Below are 19437 nucleotides of genomic sequence, written 5' to 3'. Positions count from 1 at the left end.
GGATTACGCAGGAGGTTATCAAGTGGGAATACAGTGAAAATCTTCCCAGATACGTGGCTCCTACCTTTCAGGAGGGGTGATCTTGACAGCTAGGCTTCTGCCAGCCTCCAGAGGATGATCTGGGGAGTCAGAGCCAGTCATTAGGCACCACTGATGTTCAGGATCCATCCCACGTCACCTTGGTTTTATTATTCAAACATATCAATATCTCAGTAGTGGTTTATACGAGCCCCAGCCTCCCCTCCCTCTTCTCACTTCCTTACTTGTGATTTTACATCTTGTACAGTCTTCAACTAAAAAGATAAATAAATAAAAAGTGAGTTAAGGGAGTCTGTGAAACTTGAAGTGGTCTTACTACTGTACATGTACCATACTATATGTGTAAGCTCGGATTTAAGGTATTTTTCCGGGGAGGAGGTTTAAATGACAATAATACCAAAAATGAGATCTCCTCATTTTCCGTGGATTTCAACATGATATGCAAATATCATCCCTCATACCATTAACTATCAAGAATTAACTATAGGAAAATAAGTACAGTTACAGATATAAACAGAGACACATATGCATATATCTCAAGTTTAACACTGAGAAAAGATCATTAGAAATAGATCTATTGTCACCTGCTCTTCCCGAGTTATCTTAACGATGGGAAAAATTGCAATATTTTATACATTGAAATCCATAAATGCTGAAGAAGCCAAAATAAAAAATATTTATTAAAAGCTAAAATGTAAGTTATTTTTAATAATACACAGATGGATTAGAATAGAAATCAGAAATGAGAGACTTACATAGCTATTTACACTATCTCTTTTAACCAAAACAAAGAAACGATTTCACTCACTCATTACTAACTAGATAGTGTAGACAAACTAGGGAATTTGGGCCAAAATTGCCACCTTGTGACCGAGTCTTTCTAAATTCTTGGTCTTCACCAAGCCAGAGTTACTATTCTCCCTCTTGTGTTACACTAGGCATAGGAAAAATGGATTCAATTTCAAAATCAGGTCACTACGTCAACAGTCTTGAAATCAATTTTTATAATTTAATGGCTGATTTCCTCACAGTTCACCAAAACACTAGCTCTTGACCTATTTATTTCTTTCATTTAGATATAATAAAAGGCTATAAAGAGTGTTGAACCTCTTCTCCACTTTTAAGTGAGTTAAATGAGGTTTCTTTTTCTTTTTTTTTTTTAATCTTTGATATTTCACACAGCTATCCAAGGTTCAGACACATGGCCCTATTTGAACACCATTCATCTATTGTTTATATAAAAGCACAGACATTGAGAGTTAAAGGGATCCTAGGGCACCTCAGTGGTCAGTTGGTTAAGTGTCTGCCTTTGGCTCAGGTCATGATCTCAGGGTCCTGGGATCAAGCCCCACATCTGGCTCCCTGCTCAGTGGAGAGCCTGCTTCTCCCTCTCCCTCTGCTCCTCCACCCTGCTCATTCTCTCTCTCTGTCTCTCTGTCTCTCTCTCAAATAAATAAGTAAAATCTTTTTTAAAAAAAGGGATTCTACAAATAAATTAGTCTGCATTAGTCAGGGATTTGGGGGATGGGATACAAATGACAGAAAATAAACTTAAACCAGGTTAAGCAAAAGGGTGAATTAATTGGAATCAATCCGAGTGTCTCATTTAACTGTGGGCAAGGCAGGGGTATGTGTCGGTCCCAGAGACACCTGGTCCAAATGCCACCAGAACGATCTCTTATCTCTGCATGTTTTAGCTTCTTAGACTTCACATGGTGGAAACAACTGCCAAGCGGTCCTGAGCTCCATTCTGCACACTCGACTCAGAAGCGCTGATTCTCTTTTCCCAGTTCCAGTTCAAAACCCAAACCAAAAAACCTCAAGGAAGCGCTCTGATTGGCTCAGCTCCGGACAGGTGCCCCCTCCTGGACCAATCGACTATGGCCAGGGAAGTAGCATGTAAGAAAACGGAGATCACAACAGGTGGGGTGTGGGAAAGAAACAGTTCCCAGAAGAAGTGGGGAAGATGATGGGCAGACTGCCCCCCTTCAACAAAAAGTCCACTGACTCATTTTACAGATGTGGAAATTCAGGCTCAGAGAAATTAAGTGACTCGCTCAAGATTACAACTTGTACTAAGCTCAGGTCGTCTGGCACCTGGTCAAATGCGTGCCTCACTCCCCCACACTGCTGCTCGTTTTGTGGAATCCTCGTTTCAAGCTCTTGGAGCAGGGCAGGTAGGGAGTGGGGTGGAGGGGAGTGGAACTGAGGGTCTTAACGCTACGCCGAGACGTTTTTTCCAGTGTTTGGCTGGAGTTCTAACTCCAGCAGTCTTTCTGTTGTCTGGTTTTGCTTCATTTTCTTACTGGGGGAATGTACACCAGAAGCGGGAATCCCCCTGTTGTCTTCGCCCGAGTTGGATGATTATCACAGAGCACTTAGCTGAGAGAGGACTTACAACGTACCAGGGACTGTTCTCGGCGCTTTGCGTACATTCTCTCATTTGACCCTCCTAACAGCCCTAGGAAAGAGCCATTCACAGCATTGGTATACCCATTTTGCAGATAAGAAAACTGAGGCACAGAAGGTTAATTGGCTTGTCAGGTCAGAGTTGGGAAGGGAAGGAGGCAGGATTTGAATCCAGCTGTCTGGCTCCAAAGCCCCTGCTCTCAAACCCGGTAATTTCCTCCGTCTTAGATAAACACCTCCAGCCTGGGGCTGCCTGCACTAAGCCCTGTTAGTGTCTGGGGCTCTTTGGATGCCTGCTTGACCTACAGTTGGTTCATCTCGGGGGCCTTCGCCAGCCTGTCTCTGCTCAAGGCCCCTCCCCCACTGTAACCCTGCTTCTCCTTCACCACTGCTGAGTTGTTGTGACTTGCCCGGGCCGCCTCATCACAGCTAGCAGGGGCTGCTGCTGTGGCTGGTCCCCGTAAGGGATCTGCCGTCTGGCTGCTGTGAAGAGCCAACTCTGCTGCCCACAATGGATGGAAGCTTGCCCTCCCCGCCCCCCAACCTTGCTGGCATGGTTTAGGGAGGAGTACTTTTGACCTCTCAAGAAGTCTTGCTCTCTAGGTGGACAGGTTTTCCTTCAAAAAACAAGAATCAAGGTCCAAAGGGGCAAAGGTGAACGTCATAGTGACCCCGTGCAGACTTACACACACCCCCATAAACAAAGACCTGGCCCCTGGAGACACACAAGGAGGAATACTGCAGCCCTCCCCCACCCCAGGGGGAGTCCCCACGACCTCATAGTTGGGGACAGCCTTTATCTCCTGCCCTGGTTGAGAGGGGATTAGAGTGTAGGCTTTGGGGCTAGAACAGGAGTCAAGGGCCCAGCTACCATTCCCTAGCCTTGTGATGTTGGGCGGATACACCCTTAGCCACTACTCTGTTGTTTTCTTTATTATTATTATTATTATTATTATTATTATTATTATTAATTTATGATAGTCACACAGAGAGAGAGAGAGAGAGGCAGAGACACAGGCAGGGAGAAGCAGGCTCCATGCACCGGGAGCCCAATGTGGGATTCGATCCCGGGTCTCCAGGATCGCGCCCTGGGCCAAAGGCAGGCGCCAAACCGCTGCGCCACCCAGGGATCCCCACTCTGTTGTTTTCTTAAGTCTAAAATGAGGGTAGTAATATCTACCTCAAAATATTGTGATAATTAAATGAGATACAACATTAAGACTCACAGGAGAGTGCCTAGCATAACATAAGTCCCAATAAATGATGACATTACCAGTTTTGAGTCTTATTCCTGGGGGCTAGGCCTGACCTGTGGGGCCCCCCAAATCCTTATAATTTTTTGAAGGCGTGAAGGTGGCTTATGTGACTAGGATGGCTCCTAAGCTATGTTTTGCTCTTGATCCACCTTCAGCTTAGGTCCAGGCTGGAGAAATGCAGGTTTGGTAATTCAGAAAGGTGGGCGGAAGTGGTGGCAAGATGGTGGAAAGGCCCCTCACCCACAGCTGGTGCTGGAAAAGACCAATCTGCCCGCTACCTTCCACCTGCAGAGGTAGGTGATTTTGTGCAATGTTCAGTCTCCACCTAACCTGAGGCCAGCCCTGGCGAAGCCTGCTGACTCCTGGAAATGCATTATTGCACAACCCTTACTCCTACCTCTCCTCTCGCCACTCACATCCTTTCTCACCTCCTAACATGTTAGCCACAAAAGGTATGCTTTTCGTTAAAACTTCAGCCATTCTTTTGCCTGGCTTTTTTTTTTTTTTTTTTTTTTTTCAGGTCCCAAGTGTAGGAGCTATTTCTGATTTGTGTTTTGATAAATGTTTGTATTTTATACTCTATACCAGACTCAGAGGAAGGAGCCAAGAGTCAGACATTTCACAGATGGGAACAAGTGCAAGATGATGACCAAGGAGATGGCTCTCTATGACTTTCAAATACCGTATGATCAAAATTTTGCTTAATAAGTGTGTATGGGGGTGCCCGCGTGGCTCAATCGGTTAAGCATGGGATTCTTGACTTTGGGTCAGGTCATGATCTCAGGGTTCTGGAATAAAGCCCAGCTTTGGGCTCCCTGCTCAGTGTGGAGTTGGCTTGGGATTCTCTTTCTGCTTCTCCCTCTGCCCCTCCTCCTGCTCGAGCCTTCTCTCTAAAACAAGAAACAAAAATAAAAATGAAACTTAACGTATTAAGTGTGTATGTGGAGTGGGGGGAGTGGGGGGATATAAAATCCACATTCAGAGACGATTTGAAAACACATTTTTCTTGCTTTTCCTGCATGCCTTTTATTATAAGTAAGCAGCCCAGCACCCAAGACATTACAGTTTGTGATTTCTTCAGCTAAGATGGCTTGACCTATATAGAAGTATAAAAATCCCAGCTAGCGCACACTTTCTGAAAGTGGAACTGTATAACACACGTCCCTGACATAAAATGCCATGAAACCTTCCTGGTTTTTTCCAGGAACCCTTGAGTCCTTAAGAGGACAGAACTTCAGGCCGTGGGGAGAAAAACAAACAAACAAACATGCAAATTTATTGTTTATAAAAGAAAAACAAAAGAAAGTAGGAATGGAAGGGAGCCAAATTATGAAAGATTGAAATAAAATCAACTCAGGAAAGGAGGGCAGGGGAACCCGATGGAGGCGCCAAGCAGAAGGGAAAAGAACTGTAGGACTTGGGTGCACACACACACACACACACACACACACACACGCTACAATGAAAGGAAAAGTGTAAAGGGGACCAAGTAGTTTGTGTGTGTGGAAGGGAGGGAGGCAGGGAGAGGGGGGAGAGAGAGAGAGAGAGAGAGAGAGAGAGAGAGAGAGAGAGAGAAAGAGAGAGAGATTGCGATCTGGAGACCTCGAGCGGGTCGGGCTGGAAGAACAAGCCGAGTGAGCCTCGAGCCTGGGTGGGGAAGCCCAGACCCATCTGTTTACAAAAAGACCGGCCCGTGGAAATTCCACAAGTGACTTCGGAGGTTCAGACCCGAAACAGAACAGGACCCAAGTGCACACGCTCCGGGAGTGTTTTCACCGCCGCCCGCGCTCCTGCCCCCTGGGCTCGAGGAGATCCCGGGCCTCCAGCAGGCGCTTGAGGATCTTAGGTTTCCGCAGACCGAGCTCGTCTTCCACGTGGCCGCCCCGCGCCCGCCGCCCCCCACTCCGCCTCCCAGGGCCGCGCCCCCCCGCCCCCCCCCGCCCCCCGCCTCCCAGGGCCGGGCCCCCCAGGGGCGCGCGGTGCCGGGGGCTGCCCCCCGCGGAACTCCCCTGCCCTCCGCCCTCCGCCCTCCGCGGGGGTCTCCGCTCCCCCGCGCGCTCCGGTTATTGTTCTGCCTCCGGCGGGGCGGGGAGGGGGGGAGGGGGGGACGGGGGGGGGGCAGCGGCCGGAGGCGACGCCGACGGCACCCGCGCTGGGGCGCCCTCGGGCCCGGAGCCCCCCGCCTCTCCGCCGAGGACCGCGCGCCCGGGAGAGGCCCCCGTTCCCCGAGGACCCCCCATTTCCCGGGGCACCCCCTCATTCCCCCGGCGCCCCCCCGTTCCCGGGGCCCCCCCGTTCTCCGAGCGCCCCCCGTTCCCGGGCAACCCCCGCTCCCTGGGGCCCCCCGTTCCCCGAGGACCCCCATTTCCCGGAGCACCCCCTCATTCCCCCGGCACCCCCCGTTCCCCGGCGCCCCCCTGTTCCCCGAGGACCCCCATTTCCCGGGGCACCCCCTCATTCCTCCGGCATCCCCCGTTCCCCAGGCCGCCCCCCTGTTCCCGGGCCCCCCCGTTCTCCGAGCGCCCCCCGTTCCCGGGCGCCCCCCCGTTCCCCGAGGGCCCCCCGTTCCCCGAGGGCCCCCTATTTCCCGGGGCACCCCCTCATTCCCCCGGCACCTCCCGTTCCCCGGGCCGCCCCCCTGTTCCCGGGGCCCCCCCGTTCTCTGAGCGCCCCCCGTTCCCGGGCACCCCCCGCTCCCCGAGGCCACCCCCCCGTTCCCCGGGCGCCCCCCGTTTCCCGGGGCCCTCCCCGCTCCCTGGGGCCAGCCCCGTTCCCCGGGGCATCACCCTGTTCCCCCGCCGCCCCCCCCCCCCCGTTCCCGGCCCCTCCCCGCTCCCTGGGCCCCCCCCCTTCCCTGGGGCTCCCCCCCCCCCGTTCCCCGCCTCCCCTCTGTCCCCGGGCCCCCCATTCCCCGTCCCCCCCAGTGCAGGAAGCGGGGCGGCCGTCGGGTGCAGCGCGGGGCTCGGGCGGCCGCGGGGCGGGGCAGGGACGCACCGTCTATTCACAGAGGCCGCGGGGCCGCAGGGGCAGGCGCTCCCCCCCGTGGCGGGGCAGGTTGGGGACCGCGACCCCGGAGGACGGGCGCACCCGCGCGGTAGGACGGCCTCGTGCTGGCGGCCTGGGCGCGCGCTCTGGCCCGGGAAAGCCGGGGAAGGCCCGGGAAGGCCCGGGAAGGCCGCGGTTCTGAAGCTTCACAGCCCACGCGACTTCACGCGTCTCCTAAACGTGCCAGATAAATGCGTCTCTTGGGAGTTGGCGAGATCCGCCCCGAAAATTGGCTCCGACGGGATAAGGCGCAACCGCAGCTGGATCCGGAGAGAAGATGCTTCCCGCTGGCTTCTCCGCTTGCCACAGGCCGGCGATTCCCGCGGGCCAGTTTATTTGGGAGAGGAAGCCCAGAAAGGGAAAATCTTGCACATTTCAAACAAAAGCAGATTTGTCTTAGGGTTTTTGTTTTGTTTTGTTTTGTTTTGTTTTGTTTTTTTGAAACTGTGGCTTTCTGATACCGACTTTATGCTTTTAGATGTGCACTATCTATATGATGAGAGGTGATTAAAAATAATTCTTACCTAGTCACATGAACATTTGCAGTAATTAAAACAGGGAATTTTTTTAGACCGTAATTTATTTCTCATAATTTGGTTGTTTGTGCGGCAGTCAAATGAAGAGGAAGCCTGATGATTATCTCTCATCTCGGTTTCTATTCAGTTTCACTTTCCAAACTCTGGTGTCAACTAACAAAATACTGGCTTTTAGATTTATTAAAGAAAAAGGTATACATATGTACACACAGGCCTATTTTAAGACAATTTTTTAAAAAGATTTTATTTATTTATTCATGAGAGACACAGAGAGAGAGGCAGAGACACAGGCAGAGGGAGAAGCAGGCTCCATGCAGGGAACCAGAGGTGGGACTCGATGCCGGGTCTCCAGGATCACACCCTGGGCTCAAGGCCGCCCTGAACCACTGAGCCACTCAGGCTGCCCAAGACAATTTTTTAGAGCAATTTTAGGTTCATAGCAGAATTGAGAGGGGGATATACAGAAATTTTCTGTATGCCCTGGGCCCCCACACATGCACAGCCTCCCCCATGCTCAATATCACTCTCCAGAATGGGACATTTGTAACCAACAATGAGCCTACCTTGACACATCATAATCACCAAAGTCCATACTTTACCTTCAGGTTGACTCCTGCTGTTGTATATTCTATGGGTTTTTACAAATCGTGTAATGACATATGTTCATCTTTAAAATACCATATAAAGTATTTTTACCACCCCCCAAATTTTCTGAGCTCTGTGTAGGTCTATTTTTAAAAAAGTATAGCTAAACCACAGATCTGTTACCATGAAGGTAATTCTAAGACAGCAAAATGCAACCCAAATAACAGTCAATATGTCATTCTCGCTAACACCCAGTCTATTAAGTGACGGGTGTCTGTTATAACAGTTTTTATGACATGATTTTGCTGTGGAGGGTACTATATCCTAATACTGTGTAAGTTTTTGATGAAGTTAAAGTATGACCTCAATAGCAACTGTTACAGTACATTCAAAATGCCCCTGGTGAGAGGCAACTTGAGAGTGGCCATCACGTTTTTAAATGCCAATGCCCAGGGCACCTCCGTGGCTCAGTGCATTAAGCGTCTGACTTTGGCTCAGGTCATGATCCTGGGGTCCTGGGATCGAGTCCAGCATCAGGGTCTCTGCTCCCCAGGGAACCTGCCTCTCCCTCTCCCTCCGTTCCTCCCCCACCCTACTTGTGCACTCTCTCTCTCTCACTCTGTCTCTCTCTCTGCATTCTCTCTCTCCAATAAGTAAGTGAAATCTTAAAAAAAAATGCTTATACCCTTGGACCCATCAATTCCACTCTTGCGAGTTTATGCTGCAGATGCAGTACATACATGTGAAGTGTTGATCTTTGCAGTGTTTGTACCAACCAAAGATTAGACACGTATAAATGTCCTGCAATAATGGCACATGTGTGTAATGAACTATTACATAGCCTTGAAGAAATCCCTTTTCATATCAACAGGGAAGTATCTCCAAGATGTGCTGTTATGTGAAGAAAGAAAGACGCAGAGACAATATAAAATGCTATCGTTTTTTTCAAAGATAAATATAAGTGCACATATTAACTTTTATATGTATCAAATGTGTACATATGTGGAAATATTTTTTTAAAGATTTTATTTATTCATGAGAGAGAGAGGCAGAGACACAGGCAGAGGGAGAAGCAGGCTCCATGCCGGGAGCCCGACGCGGGACTCGATCCCGGGACTCCAGGATCATGCCCTGGGCCGAAGGCAGGCGCTAAACCGCTGAGCCACCCAGGCTGCCCCCATATATGGAAATATTTATGAAACTGGTAATAGTGTTTGCCTCTTGGGAAGGAACAGAAGGGAGAAACATATTTTCTATTATCTGTCCTTTTGTATCCTTGAATTTTGTTCCATGAGAATGCATCATCTATTACAGTTTTTTAACTAATAATACCTTTAAGTTCTTTATAAATTTAACTATATATGATAGATCTCTCTTCAATTTGTAGCGGTTCTGTATTTGGGGTTATTGTCATTTTAGAGACGTTTACTGTGTTGAAGCAAAACCAAAAAAAGCTAAGCTAAGCTTTTATCCTCAGGACTCTTTTCACCTGGCTCTACCTGAACTATGAATCATCTTAGAAATGCTTTGCCCAGAGGTTGCTAGAACTCTATTACCAGCATTTGTAAAGAAAGCACTCTGTTGTTGATTTTTTTTTTCTCTATTAATGGGGCATGTTATGAATGGGAGCTGAGGCAGACTTAAGGTCTATTTAGCATCTATTAAAATAATTATTCAAAGAGATTTATGATTCACCCATTTTATTTTACATCAGGCTGTTGCTTAAAACAAAGTTTTATTTACTAGAATTCATACTTCCTCCAGCGATTTTCTATAATTAAGATCAACTGAGGGCACCTGGGTGGCTCAGTTGGTTAAGCATCTGCCTTTGGCTAGGTTGTGATCCCAGGGACCTGGAATCGAGTCCCTACATCAGGCTTCCTGCACCTCGGGGAGCCTTCTTCTCTGTCTCTGCCCCCCACCCCTCTCTCCCTGTGTCTCTCATGAATGACTAAAATATTTCTTTTTAAAAATTATTTATTTATTTAAGATTTTATTTATTTATTCATGAGAGACACAGAGAGAGAGAGAGAGAGAGAGAGAGAGAGAGAGAGGCAGAGACACAGGCAGAGGGAGAAGCAGGCTCCATGCAGGGAGCCCGACGCAGGACTCGATACTGGGACCCCAGGATCACAGGCTGGGCTGAAGGCAGGCGCCAAACCGTTGAGCCACCCAGGGATCCCCTTTTTATTTATTTATTATTATTTTTAAAAGATTTTATTTAAAAATCTTTCTTTAAAAAAGATCGATTGGTTAGATTTCACTATATTCTAGTGAGGTAACGTGCACAGAGTGCATGTGCCTCCATCACAGAGAGAAAAAAGAGGTCTTGGCGTAGACAAGGGGGGTGCACTATGAGGTTATACCAGAGATCAGCCAAATCATGTATATTTTCAGTTTCATTGTAGGTACTTTTTCTTTCCAGCTTTATCGACATATTACCTTGAGCACATTTAAGGTATGCAATATGTTGATCTGATACACTTACATATTGCAAAGTGATATTGTAGGTATTTCTTACTTGAGTTTATATTGTTCCTCTTCAGTATAGCAACAGGAACGGGGTAGGACCGGTGTTGCCAGGGTGATTTCCGTCAGAGGGCCCAGCACCAATGCTCTGTGATGGGGATGATGGTGAAGACAAGGAGGAGGAAGGGTGTCTTTGCACAAACGAAAATATTGCGAATTTTTGTGTATACAATCTAACTACGTAGAACACTTTGCCAAAGTCTGGCAGTTAAAAACGGCTCAAAATAGAATTATTATTGGAATGGGGAGAGGTTATAGTCTCCTGGGTCACAAGTTCTGTTTCAGGTCATAGGACAAGCCTGCTCACAGACCACATGCCACTTTCTCAAGAACTGCAAAGTCCCCGTGAGATGTTTCCCACCTTCAGGTACCACCGAAGTGAAACACTTTCGTGATCCGTACTATTATCGTACTATCTCTAGGCACCAGCTGTAATATTATTTCTAAAGGTTTAAAAAAAAATCATTCAAGCTAACTCTGCTCTCTACCTTAGCTTTTCTTTTTTTTTTAAGATTTAATTTATTTATTCATGAGAGACACAGAGAATGAGAGAGAGAGGCAGAGACACAGGCAGAGGGAGAAGCAGGCCCCACGCAGGGAGCCCGACGTGGGACTCGATCCCAGGACTTCAGGATCATGCCCTGAAGTTAAGCCCTGGGCCTAAACCACTGAGCCACCCGGGCTGCCCCCTTAGCTTTGTTCTAAGCAATAATCACGGCTTTTAGGTGTCCGTGGTATATATGTGTCTATGTGTGTGTATTATACAGTACACAGTACTAGACAAAATATACTGTGTATAGTATAATAGAATAAAAACTGTCTGTGAACCTGCTGGAAGCATCTCAGGTAGCGCGTCTCCCCTGTTGGGATGCAGAAAAGGAGAGCTCACCACCCAACTGTCTGTTTTTGACAATTTTGTCATAACCTGCAGAACATTTTGTGAGACACTTGGCAGCTACTGCTCCCCTTCAACATGCTCGGATTGGTTTGAGGTGGCTGCTCCGGAAGCTGGAAAACCTGATAATCACCTGCTACTCACGCTGCAAGGTGGACACTCTCAGGGCAGAGAGCTTTTCCAGTTCCCCGCCATGCGTGATTAGACCTGTGGATATCCAAGTGTCTGGGTATCCACGTCTAGATTTATCCACCTTTGAACTTTAAGCAGATGGACTCTTTGATGACTTGCTTTTCCCCCCCTCAGCCTTCTATTTGTGAGCCTCAACCAGCCTCTTCCTCTCTCTCCTCATTGCAGACCCCAACCCAGATCCCCTCTGCGATTCTCGCATTTATCTCCCGTCCAGGCTCTCTGTCGACAGATTCTTCCCTCTAGAATTCACTGGGCAAACAGTTGCCAAATATTCACCCTAATAAAGTGTTGAGTTACAGGGGTGTCTGGGTGGCTCAGTCAGTTGAGCGTCCAACTCTTGGTTTCTGCTCAGGTCATGACCTCATGATGGGTCCAGAGATCGAGTCCTGCACGGGGCTCCATGCTCAGCGGGGAGTCTGCTTGAGCTTCTCTCTCTTTCCCTCTTCCTCTGCCCCTCCCCCACCCCTCCGGTCTCTAAAATAAATAAATAAATCTTAAACATTTTTTTTTAAATGCAAAGTTACATGTGAAATTGTTTCCTAGCGGCATATTCAGTGAGTAATGCTTATTACGTTGACAGATTTCGTACAAACATATTATAGATCACATTCGGGCAAAAACGTTAATGGTGTCTCTCCCTGGACAGTCAGATTCTAAATACTTTAATTTCCTTCCTGATGATTTTCTGTATTTTTCATGTTTTCAATGAATGCTATGAAACCTTGAAAGTGAGATTCAGGTCCTTCCCTGCTTTTAGTTTTCCACCTTCCAGTGGTTTCTGGGGTGTGACTGGTGGAAAACTAGGAGTGTGGGGCTCAAGGGCGGAATGCAGAGCCCCCTCTCTCAGAGACATAGCATGCTTACAGCCTCTGCTTTTGCTCTCACTGCCCACCCCCCGCCCCGGCCACCGGCCCAGAGCATGAGAGACACAGAGAGAGAGAGAGGCAGGACAGCCTGGCCCTCAGCTGAGGCAGGACAGCCTGGCCCTTCATCTGTCCTTCCAAACAGGGCCAGTGTCACAGATGTACCATCACTGGCGCAGTAGCACCCTCGGATGGGCTCTTCTGTATCTACAAACTTGATTTTACTTTTGAACCTTTGTGTGTTAAGTTCCCCCACCCTAGACAAGGGAGCATGAGCCAAGGGCACATGTATATCTGCTGTTCTTGCCACACACATCCCAAACCCAACCATAAGCACAGAATTCCAGTTGTCCCAGGCCCTCTGGAGTTCAGCAAGATGCAAGTGTGTTTCATCTTTGATTGAGTAAGTGGGGGCACTGACAGCCCTGAGAGGTCAGGCTTTCTGTTCAAACCAGGACTTGTTTTGAAGGCAAAAAAAAAGGGCAATGGCATTCTAAAAACATGAACCGGCAAAGAACCTTATCATATGATAACTGTCTTTCTTTCTTACTTTTGATACTGTCTCTATTAGGCAACCACATAGGCTGAAAATGAAGACCTAGAAGGAAAAAGAAATGTAGGGCACCCCATGGTTCCTTTCCTCCCAATCCTTCCTTGAAGTAGAGTGTTGGTAGAAATGTGCACAGATCAGGAAGTGACATAAAAACAGTTGAATTAGTTTTGGCTTGTCCACTCTTCTGGGAAGAATAAAATACATAGGCACATACGAGCTGCAGCAAATGAATTGGATCACTTCCGGGATTCTGCTTGTAAGTTAAATGCTCTTATATTTGCATTTAAAATTGGTATTTCGCAATAGAAAAAAAATGAACAAGAAAATTCAGGTAACAATTTAAGTCTTAAAATTTTCATTTACTTAGAATATCATCAAGTAAGTGTTTAAAAAACATGATAGGTTGAGAGACTGTGGAAGAAAGAGCAAACCTTTTTTACTTAAGCGCTTCTTTCTGGACTCTGCAAATTATGCTGTGCCCCCCCCCAAAAAAAACTGTACTTGCAAGTCTATGGTGTACGTTGCCTTGTGGCTTTCCTCTAAAACAAATTGTCTCTGCTGTGAGGTCTTAAAGCCCATTTCCAGACCTGGAGGTCAAGAATTCACTCTCCTTTCTTTCTGAGTCTCTGTTGTACAGTATCCATACCCCAAGGGAAGGGACTAGGGTATAGGAAATGCAGAGGAAGCACACTGGCTAATATCTCAAAATAGTACCCTCTCTATTAAAAAACAAAAACAGAACGACACTCAGCAACTATAAATTTCTTGAAGGCAAGGACTTTCTCGCTCTCCCCCTTTCCTGTAATAGGGACTTAATAACTCTTTGTCCTTTCCCTCAGTGTTTGCTCAATTAAATTTAAAACACTCTTCTCATCATGCCATGCCAGTCCTGAAACACCTTCAAAGGCTCCCTATTGCCTTATCCTATAAATTGAAACTCTTAACCAGGCACTTAAGGTTCTATAATCTGGGCTCCATCTGCTTTTCCAAATACATCTCCTAAGACTCCCTACAACTCGGTAAGTAATTGTTGAACAAATAATTCGAAGTGATTGGATTACACGGCTTCTAGGAGTTACAAAAACTACCGATGGATAAATCATTAGACCATTTAGGGTGAGATTTATGTAATACAAGTCAGCTAACATTAATGCCCCAATACAGAGTGTTGCAGCCCCCAAATGGTAAACATAATAAGATGAGTGATGCTGGGAAGAGTCATCTCTGCGGGATCTCATTCTGGCTTTTGCAAAAATCAGAGATCCAAAGCTAGTTGGAGAGAAGCCTGGTGGGGCTGTCGCTTTGGTCACTGGGAAGGGGTGTGGGCTGCTGGGCTTCACGAAGCTCCCTATCTGGGCTCATGCAAGCTCCTGCATATGGGATTTTGAAGGCCATGAAATCATAGCCATTACTAAGGGTCAGAATTTCATATGAGCCATTAGGAAAGCTTTAGGCAGAGACAGGCTTTTAAGGCAGCATAACCCAAGTAGGGGCTATTCTCAGTATATCTTTGTGGGAAACCATTGTGTTTCCAACGATGCTGGCTCTGAGGAGATTCATGATGAGACAGGGCTGGGAGAAACTTCAAGGGCCGTCCCATCCATTCCCCCCGTATTTAGGTTAGAAAACTCCCAAATCTTTCAGAAAACTACCCATCTATCCCCAAACCCTCTGGTAATTCCTTGCCTTGCTTACCCACCCTGATTTCAGGGAGCTATTTCTGATCTCTAACCTAGATCTCTACAGCTCATTATCTTTCTTCATCTCCTCCTTCCCAATCAACTTTAAAAGGCCTGTGTGTCTCCAGCTTATTGACACAAAGCTAATATTACAATCAGCCGCTATTGTTTCATCCTTATGGTTATTATTAGCACTGACAGCACACTAAGAGGTACATAAAAATACACAAGCAAATGCATTTTTAGGTCAGTCTTGAAATAAAGCTTTTGAAAAATCCAGTCATGTTTGGGTGTTTGTCCCTTGGAAGGGGGTAAGAGCGGCAAGGCTGTGCAGGATTCCCTATCTCTGACTCTGGCTCACTCTTCAAGGGCCGTTGCTCGTTTCCCCCCCAGCTTGCGAAGGAAGCCTACAACCAGATGCACGAATATGAAATATGTGTGTGGACGCAGGGGCGTGATAGGCAATGCCACGTTGGGAGACACTTGGGGAAGCCTGCAGGGGGAATCGCCCTGGGGTGTCGGGGGAGGCCCTGCATGAAAACCTGCCACGGCTTCGCGAGGAAACAGGAAGGACATATTCGAGTAAGAAGGGAGCTGTAACAGCACCTTCCTTACCCTTCCCTCAAAGTGCCCCAGCTAAGAGCAGACATGAAAAACATCCCTGTAATGCAAAACAGCCAGAGCCCAGTGGCTTACATGCTCTTGCCCCGTTTCTTACCTTTTCAGGCTTACGAAACATTTTATTTTATTTTATTTTATTTTTTTTTACGAAACATTTTAAAGATTGATTCGTGCTATACGATGTACATTTAGTACATTAGTTCATATTTTCCCAGAGCACCTGCTACATTTTACTTACCTCTAGTACAGGTGTTAGATACTCAGGTTTACCTGCAACATACAGCTACCTCAAGTGCTGCTGTGATGAGCGTCTTCAGCTGTGCCCTCTTAGGGATTCATGCAAGAGTTTCTTAGATGTGTGTATCCCCAGGAGTGGAACTGCTGGGCCAACAGGAAAACAGATGCTACATTTCGTGATGGATGGCCAGATAACTCCAGAACGGCCGTACCAGGGCTTAACCCCCAACAGCGACATACAAGGGTTCACGCTCCTGCCCATCCTAGCCAACACTTGGTGTTATCCAACTTTCACATTTTTGTTTCTTTCATGGATGTAAAGAAGTATGTTTTTGTTTTACTATGCATCTATCTGATTATAAGCAAGGTGGTGTATCTCTTCATCTTCTTGTTATTTTCTCAAGGTTCCCTTTCGTAAATTTGCCTGTTCATACCCTTTGGCCATTTTTCTACTATTTCCTGTTTGTCCCCCTGCCCCCCGCCTCGATGATTTGCAAGAATTCCTAGTATATTCTAGATATTAATCTTTTCTTGGTTTTAGCCTTTAGAAATACCCTTCAATCGATCAACTCTCTCTTAAGTTGTCTATGGTATTGTTGTTGAACAGAAAACTTTAATTCTGATGCAGTCAAGTTTAGCATTCTTTTGGCTTTATAGTTTATGTTTTTAGAGTCTTATTTAAGAAGTCTTTTCCTATCTTAAGACTCCACAGCAACTCTATTTTTAACCTCTATACACCTAACAGTTTCTCTTTCCTTTTTAGGCTTTTTCAATTCATTAAGAGCTCACCTTTGCATATGGATGCAACTTTATTTTTCTCCATGGTGAACCGATTTTCCTAAAATTACCTATGAAACAAAACCTCTATATTAGATTGGATTGTCATTCTCAATCCTTCATGTCTTTCCTGCTATTGAATTATACACACGTGCCCTTTGCCACGTGATTTTGTAGCACCTTCTACTACTGATGTTGGACTTGGCCGTGTGACTTATTTGGCCAATAGAATATGTGATGGGAGCAGAGGTATTAAATGTGTTTGAATGACTTGGCTTCACCTCTTGAGCTTCTGTAATTGCCAGAATGAGACATGTGATGAAGACCTGAACTTAACCTGTGTCCTGGAGCTAAGCCCAGTGAATTCAGTGGAGCCCAATCAAGTCTTGGTGAATCCAGATGAGATCAGCAAATCTCAGTTCACACACAGAACCGAGAGGGAGAAAAAACAATAGCTGCTGTAAGCCGCTGATTTTCTGGGGTTGTCTGTTATGTAGTATTATTATTGCAGCAATAGTTGACTGTGTCAATGTGATTTCCTCACAGATTTGTGACATCACCATTATCACATACCGAGTTCTTAGAGGTAAGGGTTTTTGAGATCTCTCTTCTGTTCCACAGTTCTACATGCCTGTTACTGTCACTTAGAATATATCTTACTATATGGGAGGGTAAATTTCCCCTCTCTGATTTTCTTTTTAAAAAATGACCAGATTATATGGAATTTAGTCTTCCATATGCATTTGAAAATGTTTAAATTCCTTGAATCCTGCTACAAGTTTGAATAGTTTGCATGGAGTTTATGAATACATTTTGAGATCTTTGATAGCTTAATAATGTCATTATCCTATCCACAAACATTATACATAACCCTATTTAGGTCTTCTTTGAAGTCTATTAACAGAATTAACATTTTTTTCCATAAAGGTTTGTGCCTTCTTTCAGGTTAATTGCCAGAGACTTTATAGCTTTGCTGCTATTGTAAATAATATCTTCCTTTCCAGTTTGTTAGTACTACTGTGTAAGAATACTTCTGGTTTTCATGAATTGATTTTGTGTTTGCGGATCTTGCTGTATCAGTTAGATGGGGTTTGGCTATAGGCAACATTCAACACACATACACGCATAAGCTAAAATAACGGTAGCATGAATTAGATAGAGGTTTATTCAGGAAGTTCAAGAAGACTCAAGGTAGATATTCTAAGGCCGGTGCTGGTAAAGGAGATGCCTTCTGTCTTGCTGCTCCACTGTGTGTGGCTTCCATACCCAAGGTCAGTTCATGCTCTAAGATAACTGCTAAAGCTCCAAGCCATGTCTTCATTTCAGATCGTGGAAAAAGGACGAGGCATATCTTCTCCCTTCTAGGACTTACGTTCCAATGCCACTTTTAACCTATTGCTTGGAAAATGGAAATACTTAAATATAAGGGATGCTGGCAAATGCTGTCTGTGTTCTGGCTGGCCTTGTGTCATGTTAAAAAAAAAAAAGTATAGTACTATGGAAGAAGGAGAAACGCATCTCTGTCACCTCGCCGATTTCTCTGATTATTTCTAATAGCTTGTTTCTATTGGATGTTTTATATGGTTGATCAAGTTACTACAAACAATTCCAGTTTTATCTCTTTCCTTTGGATTCTTCTGTTTTTCTTCTTCCTTTTGCAAATCTTATCCTGTTAGCCAGGACTTTTAGTATCATGCTAAACAGCAATGGCAACCTTATCTTCATCCCATACTTAAATGGAATGTGTTTCAAGTAAAATCTATTAATAGTTTGTTGTACGTTTTGGTCCTTCATAAAGTTCAGTCAATTTCTTCCTATTCCTAATTTTCTCAAAGTTCTTATTATTAAGAGGTGATGCGCTTTCTCAAATGTTTTTTCTCTCTTAGTCTTTTTGAGATGAATTACCGTAGGTTTTCTGATACTGAATCATGCTTGAGTTTCTGGAATAAACCCTACTTGATCTATTATATTCATGATAAATGGCTGGATAGGAAGCTAGAGAGATGTATAAAGATAGGAAAATGAGGCTCAAGGTTTTTCAGAGTTCACTGGAGTAGGCATGTTGGATTTGGTGAGTTAATATTCTATTTAGAATTTTTGCATTTACATTCATAAGTGAAATGGGCCAGTATTTTTCTTAAACTGTCCTTTTTTGCATTTAGAATCTAATTCTGCTAGTTTCCTTTTTCTCTGTTTCTGTTTCCTTTCAATCACGATGGCTTTTTTACTTCATTTGTTTTGTAATTTGGATTGTGAGCTCATGCTTGTCTAGTCTCTATCTGTGGGAATTCTATGAGACCTATTTTCTATTCTCAATAAAGGATGTGCTTTTACTTCCTGATCCATGTGGGTAGTATATATTCAAACTAATTTATAACTAGCTTATAATCTAATTGAGGTCAGCTACAATCATATAAATATCTAAATAGCAGTAAAAGCAAAATAGTTTATAATCGCATACTGCTTGTATACTTTTTATTTTAGATTTTAAAACATATGGCTCTAAATCATAACAGAGTAAAATAAGTAAGCAAAAGGAAAACTAGATAAAAAATGAACTAAATCCTCATCTGTGATTAAACACACTTAAAGTCTTCCTAGACTTTTTCTCAGATTCCTATTTAACTGTTGCATGTGTGTACTTTGGAGCCTCTCAGCTAGGTCTGAGGCAACAAAAATCTCATATATTCTTTTTTTGGTAGTCATCACACTTCCTGGTATATCATTAGTTTCATTCCACTGGTTAGAAAAATTATGATAACAATATAAATATGTTTTTTGCATGGTGAAATTTGAGTTTTGAAATGTGACCCCTACATATGAAAACTTCTATATCTGTGCACTTTGAAACTATAAAATACTAAGTCTCAACATATCGGAGGTTCATATATAATATCGATTACAGTGATATTTTTAAGCTTATAAAATTATGACTTCCCTGTAGCTTTAAGTGTCATAGTTATAAGGTATGCCTATGATATTTATGAAAGACAATTTGCCAGCTTCAATCTCCTTTTTGGGGGATTACCCTGCCAGTGTATAACATAGACTTGTGTGCAAGAAATGTAGAAAGGGAAGTGATCATCAAAATAAGAGCTTGGAAATATACAGGAAAAAGGAAATAGGTACTGTGTGAGAAAGGAAAAGAAGAAAGAAGAAAAATAATACGGGTGCTCAAATTTTCAAAAGGAAGGAATAAATAGGGGTTCTCAAATCAAATG

General features: G+C 45.1%; 1 long non-coding RNA gene across 1 annotated transcript; it reads left to right on the top strand.

Annotated features, from left to right (window-relative positions):
• Positions 1 to 1740: 1740 nt before the first annotated feature.
• LOC144323105 (uncharacterized) lies at positions 1741 to 4531 on the top strand. The gene is made up of 3 exons (XR_013388639.1): positions 1741 to 2216; positions 3860 to 3997; positions 4293 to 4531. It is a non-coding gene; the product is annotated as an uncharacterized LOC144323105 (long non-coding RNA).
• The last annotated feature ends 14906 nt before the right edge of the window (positions 4532 to 19437 follow it).

The sequence above is a fragment of the Canis aureus genome, chromosome 11, assembly GCF_053574225.1.
Source record: "Canis aureus isolate CA01 chromosome 11, VMU_Caureus_v.1.0, whole genome shotgun sequence".
NCBI lineage: Eukaryota > Metazoa > Chordata > Mammalia > Carnivora > Canidae > Canis > Canis aureus.
The sequence above is the reverse complement of the archived record's forward strand: the minus strand, read 5'-3'. Positions and strand labels throughout refer to the sequence as shown.